The sequence below is a fragment of the Chiloscyllium plagiosum genome, unplaced genomic scaffold (genome assembly GCF_037043375.1).
Source record: "Chiloscyllium plagiosum isolate Xiang-an unplaced genomic scaffold, Cpla_swu_hap1 HiC_scaffold_4, whole genome shotgun sequence".
Lineage (NCBI taxonomy): Eukaryota > Metazoa > Chordata > Chondrichthyes > Orectolobiformes > Hemiscylliidae > Chiloscyllium > Chiloscyllium plagiosum.
In genome coordinates this window covers 46,292,512-46,306,307 of record NW_028270142.1, presented here as the reverse complement: position 1 = coordinate 46,306,307, position 13,796 = coordinate 46,292,512, and the positions used below count along the sequence as shown (strand labels likewise).

Here is a 13,796-nt window from a genome sequence, read left to right as displayed (position 1 = left end):
TGTTGCTCTGCCATATCATTAAAGCATTTGGACTCAAATCATGATGGACCTTGGTAGACACATTGTCACCATTTTGTATAACTGGGAGACACTGCCTCCTGGTCATTAATGTCAATGTGGTTGTGCTTCATGAAGAGTTTCAGAATGTCACTGCACCTTTTTCTTTGTCCTCCCTGGGAATGGTGGCTAGATAAGATTTTAGAAAACTGCACACAGTGGTGGAGACAGATTTGGCCATCTAGACATCAGTGTTCCCATCAGAGTTAATTTTGTATGAGTTTTGATTGGGTCTCGTAGCTTCAAGAAGGACTATTCCACGGATCATAGGACATATGGGTATGGAAGCAGTCCATTTGGCTCAACAACACCATGCTTATTTTTCCAGTTCATTAGAGCCTCCACCCATTTTCCTCTTCATTATATTCCGTGTAAGGACCTGACATCGTTGCCAGCAATCACGTAAACAATTGTTTCAACAAGCAGTGATTGAAGATTTGAGTTGTAGCCAATTTGGAGCCAAGGAGATATACTGATGAAGTTTTGCCTTATAACAAGCAGTTGATTAATCCAGTTATCAATGACCTTTTTGCCTGTCAACAACATGCATGATTGGTTCGCCAGTAAATGAACAACTTGGAGTTGGGAATGTGAGAGAGAGTGAGAGAGAGAGAGAAAGAGAACTTTTCAGTTCTTCCCCAGTTCTGAAGCACTCTCTATGTTCTCTGCAGTCAAAATTCACTGTAAATCTGAAGAAAACCAGTTTGTCTTTCTTACAACAGTTGTTGGATGCTGTGATTTTTAACTATTAAGTGAAAGCATTTTTTAAATAAGTTTGTCAGCCACCCTGTGTCTTTTACCAACCAGTGGAAGAAGCTAGAGAAAGACAACTGCAGCAACTCACTGACCAGCAGAGTCATAAAGACCAATAGAAGCTGGAAACAAAGAATACCGAACTGTCTTTCCAGGTGTTCCCTTCTGTCCATAATCTATTTTACTGTCAAAAATTCTGTCAGTCTTGTGTAAGGGGGAGTTTATAAAGGATTGGAATTTTAATCACTACTATTACATGCTGACGTTTATAATTATTTACCTGTCGCTGGAATCTAAATACTTGTAATAACTGGGAATTCTTGTTTAGTGTAGTACCCTGGTCTGTGCTTTCTACCAACTTGGGTCAGAAAGTCAAATAAATTGAGGAATTCTATGTACTTTAAAAAAATCTAATTTTTGTGACAACTCCTAGAAAAGCTGGGCTTGATTTCTAGTATGGTACCCCAGTGAGTTGTAACACCATCTCTTCTCTTCTCCCTGTTACGCTCATCCTGTGTCCATGTAAATTCATCAATATTATTCATTTCAATCACTCCTCAGGTGCTCAGTTCCAGATTCTCTCTCTCTCTCTCTCTCTTTGGGTAAATATGCTTCTTGTGAATTTCCTGTTGGATTTCTTCATAGCTACCTTGTGATGATGGCCTCTAAATATTTTCTTTAAATGCAAAAGGAAATATTCTCTCTGCATCCATGTTATTAAATCTTTCAAAATTAAAAAAAAACTCTTTCATGTCACCCAAGCCTTTTAATGTTATTGTTAATACAGTCATAGAAATATACAGGACGGAAACAGACCCTGAGTCCAATTTGTCCATGCCGATCACATAGCCTAAATTAAATTAGTCCCATTTGCCAGCACTTGGCTCATATCCCTTGAAACTCTTCCTATTCATATACCCATCCAGATGCCTTTTAAATGTTGTAATTGTACCAGCCTCCACCACTTCTTCTGGCAGCTCATTCCATACATGCACCACCCTTTGCATGAAAACATTGCCCTTAGGTCTCTTTTATATCTTTCCCCTCTCACCCTAAACCTCTACCCTGTAATTCTGGGCTCCCCCAACCCAGGGAAAAGACCTTGTGTATTTACCCTATCCATGCCCCTCATGATTTTATAAACCTCAGCCTCCAACACTCTAGGGAAAACTGCCCCAGCCTATTGAGCCTCTCCCTATAGCTCAAACCCTTTAACCTTGGCAACATCCTTGTAAATATTTTCTGAAAAAATATTTCAAGTTTCAAAACATCCTCCCTATAGGAGGGAGACCAGAATTGCATACAATATTCCAAAAGTGGCCTAACCCCTAACCAAAGTCCTGTACAGTTGCAATATTACACCCCCCCCCCCCCCCCCCCCCCAAATTCCTATACTCAATGCTTTGACTAATAAAGGAAAGCATACTAAATGCCTTCTTCACCATCTACCTGAGGCTCCATTTTCAAGGAACTATAAACCTGCATTCCAAGGTCTCTTTGTTCAGCACCACTCCCTCAGATCTACCATTAAGTGTATAAGTTCTGTCCAGATTTGCCTTTCCAAGATGCAGCACCTCGCATTTATCTAAATTTATCTCCATCTGCCATTCCTCAGCCCAATGACCCATCTGATCAAGATCCCGTTGTACTCTGTGGTAACTTTCTTCTCTGTCCACTACACCTCCAATTTTGGTGTCATCTGCAAACTTACTAACTATATCTCTTACTTTCACATCCAAATCATTCATATAAATAATGAAAAGCAGTGGACCCAGCACCGATCCTTGTGGCACACCACTGGTCACAGGCCTCCAGTCCGAAAGGTAACCCTTCACCACCACCCTCTGTCTTCTACTTTCAAGCCAGTTCTGTATCCAAATGGCTAGTTCTCTCTATATTGACAAGTGAAAGGTATTGTCCTATAGAGTTCAAAGAGTACTTACAGGGCTCTTGTGGCACAGAGGTTGTGTCCATACCTTCAAGTCATGAGGCCTTGATTCAAGTTCTACCTGCTCTAGAGGTGTGTAACAGCAATTCTGCACAGGTTGATTAGAAAATATCCTAAGAGTACTTATGAAGGCTCTTATGGTGCAATGGTAATATTCCTGTTTCTGAACTAGGAATCACAGGTTTAAGTCCCACCTATTCCAGAGGTGTGTAATAACATCTCTGAACAAGTTGTTTAGAAAATATCTAAGAGCATTTACGAAGAGAGACTGCTGAGGTACTGGGTTAGTTGATAGAAGGCCACTATATATAATACTGTGTTCCAAAAATAAACTTACTATCAAGAAAAGGATTCGTATCTAGTTTTATACTTCCACAAGTAGTTTGGGATCAGATCTTCTTTTTATTAGGAGAAAAGTGATCTAGCTTATCACTCCTTCATGAGGTTTCTTAGTTGGCTGTAGGGAAGTGGATGCTATGGAGGCTAAACAGTGGTGAGGAGGAACAATCGAATGTAGAGGTCATGCTATGAAATCTCTAGAAGTATGTCCAATCAGATTTGGAAACCTGAATCTAAATGTAATTGTGGTTCACTAATATGGTTACTAAAACAGAACATCACTTGAGACAAAAAATATGGCTCAGACCATTGATACTGAAAGATGCAGGGACTCACAGATGGACATCTGTGTGTGTGGGGGGTGGTGTCGGGTGTGTGTGGGGGGTGGTGTCGGGTGTGTGTGGGGGGTGGTGTCGGGTGTGTGTGGGGGGTGGTGTCGGGTGTGTGTGGGGGGTGGTGTCGGGTGTGTGTGGGGGATGGTGTCGGGTGTGTGTGGGGGGTGGTGTCGGGTGTGTGTGGGGGGTGGTGTCGGGTGTGTGTGGGGGGTGGTGTCGGGTGTGTGTGGGGGGTGGTGTCGGGTGTGTGTGGGGGGGTGGTGCAGTACTGGTTACCCACCACTGTATAACATGTATATTAAAAAAAAGTTGTTCTTTGTCTTCCAAAGCTTTTTCTTAGCAACCTTCTCAAGTGAAGTTGAAATGCTCCCGGATTAGCATTTATAATGCGATGTGTATTCCCTTTATTGAACCTCTAATTGACGATCATCTTAAGGGTGGCCTTTCGTATGGTCACTGACATGACTGGCTCAATAAGCCTGATTCCATGTCGCAGTTCAAAATTGTAAACATATCCTTCTAGTCCTGTTGCAAACTTCAGTTTTTCCTAACTTAAACAGCCCCACACAAAGGCTTTTGAGATTGCGCAGAAAGGATTTTATAATGGTTCAGAACCACTAGACACAGAATTAAGGTGATTGGCAAAAGAACAAGGAAAAACATGTTGCGAGTGGTTCAGATCTGGAATGCACTTCCTGAGAATCAGAGTCAACTGTGGCTTACAAAAGGAAATTGGATAGACACCCAAAGGGTAAAAGATTATAGGGCAATTGGAAAAGGTGAGGTTGCGGAACTAACTGAGTTGCTCTTGCAGAAAACTGGCATGAACATGATGGACTGAATGACTTCCATCTGTGCTGTAACCATTCAAAGATACTCTGTTTTTAAAAGAATACCAATGGGTTACACAAAGCAGGTACAAGGGGGAATCTGAAGGCTGGAGACCATGCAGGAAGACTCTCACCTACTGTAATCACAACTGACATCATCTTAACTGTTTCTTTACATTGAGAATAAGTTATGGATTCCTTTGTCCAGTGTTTCACAGTTGCAGACAGATGCCAAGTTGGATCATGGAGGCTGCTGTACAAACTGAACATAACACAAGGTTTAAGCTTATGAAAAATGTTTCAAGTAAAGAAAAATCTTATGGAGCCAGTAAAATCTTAAAGGAGAAGAAGTAACCTATAAGTACTGGTCATTATTTGTCACACCAATTCTATACAGGTTTTAACTTGGTTAAGAAGGGATGATTACTGATAAAACAATGCAGCAACATTAACATAAGTACAGTAATTCGTAGAAATGTGGTTTATAGTCTGAGTTTTTTATATAAAAGACTGTCTTATGCACATGCTGATGTGAATTATTTTAAAATCTGAATGCAGTTTTGAGGGTTCACTATAGAATGATTTCATTTGTACAAGAGAGCTCTGATTAATAGATGTCAAGCACGTTCCATTTTAGCTTGAATATTCACCCTGTGTATTGCATCTGCCTATCTTGTGGAAGCAGAATCTTTTAACATTAAGTGCAATGCAAGTTGTAGGAAGTGCATAACATTTTCCAATCAGGTCCATTTTTTCATTAGCTTGTATCCTTTCCGAGATGCCCTTTGTTCCAGCTGGCTGATCAGCCATCAACACTAGTTTGTTTCAATCAGTGAAGCAGCAAGTCTTCCCATTGTGAAGAACTGCTTATAAGGAAAGGAAATTTGTTCAGAGGAAACATGTACGGTGAGCTCTCTTTTTGTTTAAACCAGAGAGAATAAAGCTACGACTAAAAATTAAAATGGGCAAATAAATCAAATTTCCCTATTAAATTAAATAATTTAAGCACCTATTATATTTTTAACAGTTAATGTTCCAAATGCTTGTGATATATAGGCACTCACTACCCACACAGAGTGGTTGAGGTAAATTGCACAGATATATTTAAGGGGAAACTACATAAGCACAGACACAGAAAGGAATAGAAAGAGATGCTGAATGACTGAGATGAAGTTGGGTAAGAGGATGCTCATGTAGAATAAAAAGACCAGCATGGATCAGTTGTTTTGTTTCTGTACTGCATACTCTGTATAATTATATGAAGTAAGACAGATTATACATTCATACATTTGAGACTTAAACTCTCCCTCACATTCAAATTCAAATCTCAACTAACATTCATTACTATGCTTTCCTTAAGATAGTATTCATGAATAACTTCATGCCTCCTGTGGGTCATACTCTCTAACTAAATCTTATCTGAGAGAGAGAAACTCCAAATGAGACTTCAATATGGCACATCAAGGACAAATAGGATTGAAAGAAGTAATACCTTAAACACTGTTATGCACTTTAAAAATTATTAATAATCAATTTGCACTACAGTGGCAGCAGTAGAGTCCCTAAACTCCCAACAGCAAGGGGTGACAAAAGCAGCAGTTTATCACAAGGGGTGTTGAAAGTAAAAGGTATGTGTCAGTGGATGTCATTTCTGCCTTTTAAGTCAGAAGATTATTGGCTCAAGTCCCACTTCAGAACTTTTGCACACATCTCGAATGAATTTCAGATGAGATATAAAAGTAAGGGCCTATTTGCCTTTTCTGGTGGATGCAAAAGATCCTAAGTTACTTTTCCAAAGAAGAGCAGGGGCGTTCATTTGGTCATTATGTATTCCCCAAACTACATTACTAAAACAGACTATTGGGTTATCATTACATTGTTGTTTTTAAATTTTGGCTGTTGTGTTCCCTATTTCATAGCAGTGACTGCATTTTAAAAGAAAGCATCATGACTCCAAGATGAAAACTGAAAATGTGTTGCTGGAAAAGCGCAGCTGGTCAGGCAGCATCCCAAGAACAGGAGAATCGATGTTTCGGGCATAAGCCCTTTTTCAGGAAGGGCTTCCTGAAGAAGGGCTTATGCCCGAAACGTTGATTCTCCTGTTCTTGGGATGCTGCCTGACCTGCTGCGCTTTTCCAGCAACACATTTTCAGCTCTGATCTCCAGCATCTGCAGTCCTCACTTTCTCCTCCAAGATGAAAACAAAATGTTGTAGATGCTGGAAATATGAATCAGATGTGAATCTGATTCCAGTATTATTGCAGAAACAGTTAACAATTCAAGTTTGTGCCTTTCATCAGGAGTTCTTCATTGTCTGTAAAGTACTTTTTGATGTTTGAATGTGAAGGAAGCCATAGAAATGCACATGTTTCTTCCTTTTGGACAGCATTAAGATTTGTAAAAGGTTCCTTGGCCTCAACACCTGACCATTGTGCTGAAGACACTGTGAATGTGAGAGATGGGCAAGTCTTAGGGCGAGGATAGGGCCAATTATAACAATAAGTAAATTGCAACTTTTCAAAATACTTTTCTTGTCTTATGGTATTCATTTTAATGAATTGCAGAATTCGCAATAGAACCTGGAAATGATTCCTCAACCTTATAGATTTCTTTTTCTCATTCATTAAGTGGTTGGAAACTGAATGCATTCAGTATTAATAATGTAAAAGCTCAGGAAGGTAATGTATTTCCTTGACAGAGATATCAGTGATGCTCCAAAAGCCCTTATTTTGAATATTTAGATGACAATAACCATGATTTATATACTGTTTGAATTTCGGTGACTTTGTTTTTGTTCATCTATTATTCACAAAACCAAATTCACCCTATCTATTGTGTACAGGTGACAGAAAGCAGCATTCCTCAGACACTTACACCATCAACTAACTGGGCATCTATTAACTAAATCATGAGTGACACTATTTGATTCATCTACTGATATGATTGAATGTCCCTTTTCTACTCATGGGTACTCCACAATCGTTGCACACTCCATCCACCTTCGAGGCAGTAGCTGCTCTTTGTCCATAATTATGGAGAACAGAAAGATTGGTTGTTTCATTTTACTATGCTCAGTTCAGTACGTAGATCAGAAGAGACTGCCTTGTGTTACTTAATACTGAAGACCATAAGCAACCAAGTGCCAAAGTGGAGGAGGTGGGGACCCCTAAGCTAGAGGCCCCTATGGGTGAATACCTGACTTGAATAGTCAAAACCAATCTATACACCTTAATTGCGCAAACTTCCAGATTACGGCAAACTTCTCTGCTTCGTCAGATTTCTTCTACTTTTCTCTCCCTTCATTATTTTGGTGCAAACATCCATATCGACTGGACCCACCTTTCAAAGAACAAAAAGACTGGTGTATTGCGGTAAAAAAGACATGCTGTTTAGCATTTCATCTTGCAATTATCAGGATAGACACAAGAATGCCAAATTTCAAAGAGACCAACAATTTATATTGCATAAGCAAAAAGGGACTTCTCAACCATTCAGTCAACTTTTTTTTAACTAATCAGTGGTTTTTCTCATGCAATATAAATGCAAAATGCCACAAAAAATAATATGGTCCATAATAGGGTCTCTGTACAAATTGTGCAATCCCATTCTCACCATCAACAAAATGCTGTGACAGTGAAACATGATCAGAGAGTCAATTCTACATGGTGCCTTGTAATTTTACCCACCTCCCCCTGCCAACCTTGCTCATGCCTTCTTTGGGCCAGTAAAATTTGGAAAACATTAACTATTGAGAGCTTCAGTTGGTGGCCATGCCTTCAGCTGCCTGAGCCTTAATCTCGGCATTCACTCCTTAACCTCTCCATCGCTCCACCTCTCTCTCCTTTTTTAAGATGCTGCTTAAAAATAGCTACTTTGTTGACCAACCTTTTGATCATCTGTCCTAATAATGTCTTGTATGATTCAGTCTCAAATTTTGTTTGATGTTCATTGCTGTGAAATATTTTTAAGAAATTTACACTGGTAAAGATTTTATATAAATCTAAGTTCTTGCTTGGATGCTAAGATATATTTGTATTTAATCAGCCCTTGAGGCAGGCCTTACCATGTTTAAAGGTACTATATAAATACATGGTCTTATTCAATAAGAAAGTTATGCACTTGCCTCTCAATTTTATGACCAATCAAAAATCTCTCTTTAAACCTATGCCCAAAAATATTTGATTAGATTAGATTACTTTACAGTGTGGAAACAGGCCCTTCGGCCCAACAAGTCCACACCGACCCGCCGAAGCGCAAACCCACCCATACCCCTACATTTACCCCTTACCTAACACTACGGACAATTTAGCATGGCCAATTCACCTGACCTGCACATCTTTGGACTGTGGGAGGAAACCGGAGCACCCGGAGGAAACCCACGCAGACACGGGGAGAATGTGCAAACTCCACACAGTCAGTCGCCTGAGGCGGGAACTGAACCCGGGTCTCTGGCGCTGTGAGGCAGCAGTGCTAACCACTGTGCCACCGTGCCGCCCACATTTGTATTTGTAATTGAGTGATGTCCTTAAGCAAAATTACAAGAGATAGAAAATTGCCCCTAAAATGACCAGGGATGTCAGATAGCAAATTATTTAACTCTTCTGTATGCAAAAAAAAATCAATAGTTCACTTTCAGCAAAGTGTCTTCTTCAAGGAATGATCTAATAGCTTTTAACTGAGAAAAATCTATTCCATTTCCTATGTGTTGCTGCACAAAAAAGTGATATAACCAGACAAAGCAATTCTCAGTGGGAAAATCAGATTAAAAATTCCTAACTTGAACCAACAAACACAGGTTTGAAACTGTTTATGTGATATTTTATCTGAACAGTTAATAAGTAGTAAACAAACTGAGATTCAGGACCCATGTATTTGGGCCAGTCTGAAACAGTTAATTTTAAGCTTCGAATTGAGCAGTGGTTTTTGGCTTAGAATTAAGCATTGCGAACTCCCTTCATGGCTCAGCAATGCACTGCACAACACTGAACTCTGAACCACAGAGACCAAAAAGATCGTAAGATTAATAATCTGTTATGTTGAGTAGTCAGATCTCAGGGCGGGCACAGTAGCTCAGTGTTTAGCACTGCTGCCTTACAGTACCAGGAACCTAGGTTTGATTCCAGCCTTGGGTAACTGTCTGTGTGGAGTCAGTATCATACAGCACAGAAACAGACCCTTTGGTCCAATCAGTCCATGCTGACCATAATTGCAAACTAAACTAATGCCCTTGTCTACTCCTGGCCCATATCTCTCCAAACATTTCCTATTCATCTACTTGTCTGAGTGTCTTTTAAACAATGTAATTGTGTGCCCACATCCACCACTTCCTGGGGAAGTTCATTCCACATGCGAGCATCTCTGTATTCTGTGCACAGGGGGAAAATGTAGCTCCATCCTCAATGCCCATTGGGGAAGACGGGTGCAGTTGTGCCCTCTGTGCCCAGGTGTAAAAAAAAAACTTACGCCTCATGTATTTTTTAAACCTCTCTCCTCTTACCCTAAAAATATACCCCCTCCTCTTGAAATTCTGCATCCTAGAAAAAAGACACCTGCTACTAACCCTACCTATACACCTCATGATTTTACAAACCTCTATAGGATAACCTCGCAACCTCCTACGCTTCGGTGAATAAAGTCCCAGCCTATCCAGCCTTTCTTTATCATTCAAACTTTCCACACCCAGCAATATCCTGGTAAATCTCTTCTGAATCCTATCCTTCCTATAACAGGACAGCAGAACTGGACTATACTCCAGACTCAGAGCTTAAAAATGTGATGCTGGAAAAGCGCAGCAGGTCAGGCAGCATCAAAGGAGAAGGAGAATCGACGTTTCGGGCATAAGCCCTTCTTCAGGAAACTTTCCTGAAGAAGTGCTTATGCCCGAAACATCGATTCTCCTTCTCCTTTGATACTGCCTGACCTGCTGCGCTTTTCCAGCATCACATTTTTAAGCTCTGATCTCCAGCATCTGCAGGCCTCACTTTCTCCTATACTCCAGATTCACCCATGTTCTGTATAACCTCAACACAACTTCCCAACTCCTATACTCAAAGGACTGAGCAATGAAGACAAGCATGCCAAACAGCTTTTTAATCACTCTGTCTACATGTGATGCAAACTTCAAAGGATTATGTACCTGAACCCCTAGGTTCCTCTGTTCCACTATTTAAGGCACTACTATTAATTGTATAAACCCTGCCCAGAGTTTTCTCATTCTGCCTATGGCTGTGTGGGTTTTCTCTGGGTGCTCCAGTTTCCTCCCACAGTCCAAAGACGTGCAGGTTAGGTGGACTGGCCTTGCTAAATTGTCCAGGGATGTGCAGGCTAGTAAATTTAGTCTTGGGAAATGTAGGGTTACAGGTATAGGGTAGGGTGTTGGGTCCAGGTAGGATGCTCTGCAGAGAGTCATTGTGGACTTGATGGGCTGAATGGCCTGCTTCCACACTGTAGGGATTCTATGAGTACTGAGATTTGCATTCAGAAAGCAGCTTTCACATCCAATGGGAATCCCAAAGTGCTTCAAAACTCATTAAATAACTTTTAAAACTATAGTATTTGTTGTTATGTAGGAAACATAGAAGCCAATTTGTACACAGCAAGCTCCCATGAACATGATGATGATCTGTGTATTTATCTCTTTTTTTATAATATTTTATTAAGAAAAAATAGATTTTTAAATATTACAACAAATACAAAACAAATGCAATTCAAAACAGTACAAAAATAGTACAAAACTAAACCCAAATAATAAAAAGAATTCCCCAACCCACCCTCCTATACGAATGTATAAACATATATAGAGAAGTATATAATTTTAAAAAACCTAAACTAGCTATTTAACTAACTAAATAAATACCTAACAACAAACAAATAAATAGTAATAACTCAGCCCAGCCAAACAAAACACTCATACATTCACAGTTCCTCCTCCCTGGATATTGGACTCATGAAACACAATCGTTATGGCTATATAAAAGCCCTTGTTAGTGAGGCAGATAAATCTGTGTCCAGGTATTTCAAAAAGGGTTGCCATGTCTTGTAAAAATTCTCAGTTTTGTGGTGTACCATATTTGTGAGAAAATCCAGGGGAATATGCTCCATAACAATCTTCCGCCAACCCGACAGGCCTGGGGGTTTTTCTGATATCCAACCTAGCAAGATATTCTTCCTTGCACAGAATGTAAGAATATTGAAAAGTTTTGCCTTATGCGAGTCTGCAGGAAATACAATGGGTAGGCCCAAAAGGAGCGAAATAGGGTCCTTCTCCACCTCTACACGTAAACTCCTCTTCATTGCTCTCACCACAGCACTCCAATATGTTTGAAGCCTGTCACAAGACCAAAGACAATGGGTAAGAGTACCCGTACAGACCTTGCACTTGGGGCATGCTGAAGATACCCCTGGTTTAAATTTTGACAAACGGTCTGGGGCTAAGTGGACCATGTGGAGAATCTTCAACTGTAAAGCATGGGTCCTATTGCAAATTGATATCTTTCTTGCATTCTCCCAAATATCCTCCCATGCCTCTGAAGAAACTTCAACACCCAGCTCTCTTTCCCACATCTTGCAGAGTCGATCAGACTCATCTGAGGTGGCACCCCCCAATTGGTGGTATAGAGTACTGACAGAGAGTGTACTCTTAGCTCTTAATACCCCTCTTTCTATATCAGATTTGTAGGGATCAGTCAAAAGTGTGGTCCTTTTTTGAATAAAATCCCTAACTTGAAAAAAACGAAAGAGGTCTCTATTAGGTAACTCGTACTTCCCTACTAACTGATCGAAGGACATCATTACATCTCCCTCAAATAAATCACCCATGCCAGATATACCCCTAGCTGCCCAACATTTAAATCCTGAATCTATCATACCTGGCTGAAAACTTGGCATACCCACTAAAGGTGTAAACAAAGATGTTTTGCCAATATTACCTTCCCTCTACCGAATTGCCCTCCATGCTTTAACAGTATTGATGAGTATTGGGTTATGGTAATATTCCCTAACTGTCCTCACCTTGTCCAAAAACAGCAAACTGGTAAGGGGGCACCTTGCCTGGGAGACTTCGATATCTACCCATATTGAAAGAGGGTCCCCACAAACCCAAATACTTCCGTAGGTCAAAAGCGAGCTTAATTAGTAATTTTTAATGTCCAGAAGGTCTACTCCCCCCAATCTGTGAGGCAACTGCAGTTTGGCTAATTTAATGAGGGGCCGTTTACGGTGCCAGATAAAGGAGCTGAACCAACTGTTCAGTCTCCTGAGTGTTTGTTTATTGAAAATCAGGAGGAGCATCCGTACAGAGGGTATAGCAAACGAGGGAGAATATTCATCTTAATAAGCGCTATCCGACCCAACCATGAGACTGGAAGTGCCTCCCATCTTTGGAGATCTTGTTTAATTTTTTCAAATAATTGAGTAAAATTGGCTTTGAACAGCCAATCCAGAACTGGAGTAATGAATATGCCCAAATACACAAAACCACCCTGTGACCACTTAATGGGAATCGATAATCACTCTCAAGAGCCAACTCTTTCATAAGACCACCCATAGATATAGCCTCTGATTTAGCAAAATTAATCTTATACCCTGAAAAAGTGCCAAATGCGTGAATGCATTGTGTCAGGCAAGGCACTGAAACTGCTGGATTTGTCAAGAAAATTAGAACATCATCTGCATACAGCGAGATCTTATGTAATTTTGACCCCACTTCTGGAGCTGATATATTGAGATCCCCATGAATGGCCTCTGCCAACGGTTCAATCACCAACGTAAAAAGTAATGGTGAAAGGGGACAGCCCTGCCGACTGCTCCTAGAAATATTAAAATTGCTTGATCGTACCCCGTTGGTAATGACCGCAGCGAGAGGTACACTGTAGAGAACCTTTACCCATCTTATGAAAACTTCACCCAGACCAAACCGGTCTAGAGTATAGAAAAGGTACTGGATTAGTGGTGCTGGAAGAACACAGCCGTTCAGGCAGCATCTGAGGAGTGCTCCTCGGATGCTGCCTGAACTGCTGTGCTCTTCCAGGCACCACTAATCCAGAATCTGGGTTCCAGATTCTGCAGTCATTGTTTTTACCTATAGAAAAGGTACGGCCACTCAACTCGGTCAAATGCCTTCTCTGCATCTAAAGAAATCACCAATCCCTGTGTTGACTGCTGTTGGCATGTTTGAATTACGTTAAGCAGCCTCCTAACGTTATTGGAGGATCTGCAACCCTTTATGAAGTCCATCTGATCCTCTTTAATAATAGAGGGTAACACAATCTCCAGCCTTAATGCAAGAGCCTTACAGAGGATCTTAAAGTCCACATTTAAGAGCGAGATGGGCCTGTATGAAGCACAGTCTTTCAGATCCTTCCCTTTTTTAAGGATAAGTGAAATATTGGCCTCTCTCCGAGATGGTGGGAGACAAACATTACTGTATGAATCATTAAACATATTCAGCATCGGGCCTGACAGTATACTTATAAATTCCTTATAGAATTCACTGGGAACTCCATCAGGACCGGGTGCCTTTCCACTCTGAAGCTG

General features: G+C 40.5%; 1 protein-coding gene across 3 annotated transcripts in view; it reads right to left on the bottom strand.

Moving 5' to 3' along the window:
- tshz1 (teashirt zinc finger homeobox 1) overlaps window positions 1-13,796 on the bottom strand; it is a 244,555-nt gene that overhangs the window by 95,349 nt on the left and 135,410 nt on the right. Inside the window, exon 3 of one of the 3 annotated variants that reach the window (XM_043688641.2) lies at window positions 7,522-7,601. The exons of the other annotated variants lie outside the window; for them this stretch is intronic. The gene's annotated coding sequence lies outside the window, so the exon portion shown is untranslated. Of the gene's footprint in view, window positions 1-7,521; window positions 7,602-13,796 lie in introns of those variants that run through there. 3 annotated transcript variants of the gene reach the window in all.